This window comes from Octodon degus, unplaced genomic scaffold (genome assembly GCF_000260255.1).
Source record: "Octodon degus isolate 3935 unplaced genomic scaffold, OctDeg1.0 scaffold00238, whole genome shotgun sequence".
Taxonomy (NCBI): domain Eukaryota; kingdom Metazoa; phylum Chordata; class Mammalia; order Rodentia; family Octodontidae; genus Octodon; species Octodon degus.
Genome location: NW_004524814.1, coordinates 78,780 through 79,570, shown reverse-complemented (window position 1 = coordinate 79,570; position 791 = coordinate 78,780).

Here is a 791-nt window from a genome sequence, read left to right as displayed (position 1 = left end):
TTTACTCTCACAGAATAGAAGACAAAGAATAAATGGACAGATTCCTAGAAAGGTACAAATTACCAAAGCTGAATCAAGATTTAACCACTCTCAATAGCCCAATAACAGCCAAGGAAATACGAGATGTAATAAAAAAAAAAAACAAACAAACAAAAAACTACCGACAAAGAAAAGTACAGGCCTGGATGGATTCACAACTGAGTTCTACAAGAAATTTACAGAAGATGTAGCCCCTATACTCCTCAAACTCTTCCATGAAATTGAAAAGGAAGCAGTCCTTGCAAAATCATTCCTGGAGGCAAGTATTATATTGATACCAAAACCAGGGGAAGATGCAACTAAGAAAGAGAACTACAGGCCGATCTCCCTCATGAACATAGAGGCCAAAATCCTCAATAAAATACTAGCTAATAGAATACAGCAAATCATCAAGAAGATCATACACCATGACTAGGTAGGATTCATCCCAAGGATGCAAGGATGGTTCAATATTTGAAAATTGATAAATGTAACACACTGTATCAGTAGAGCGAAAACTAAAAACCACATGACCATCTCCACTGATGCAGAAAAGTCTTTTGACAAAGTCCAACACTCATTCATGTTCAAAGTCCTACAGAAATTGGAATAGATGGCCTCTACTTCAATCTGGTAAAAGTCATTTATGAAAACCCAACAACAAACATAATCCTAAATGGGGAAAAACTGAAATTTTTTACTCTTAGATCTGGTACAAGACAAGGATGTCCTCTATCACCACTCCTATTCAATATAGTTCTGGAATCATTAGC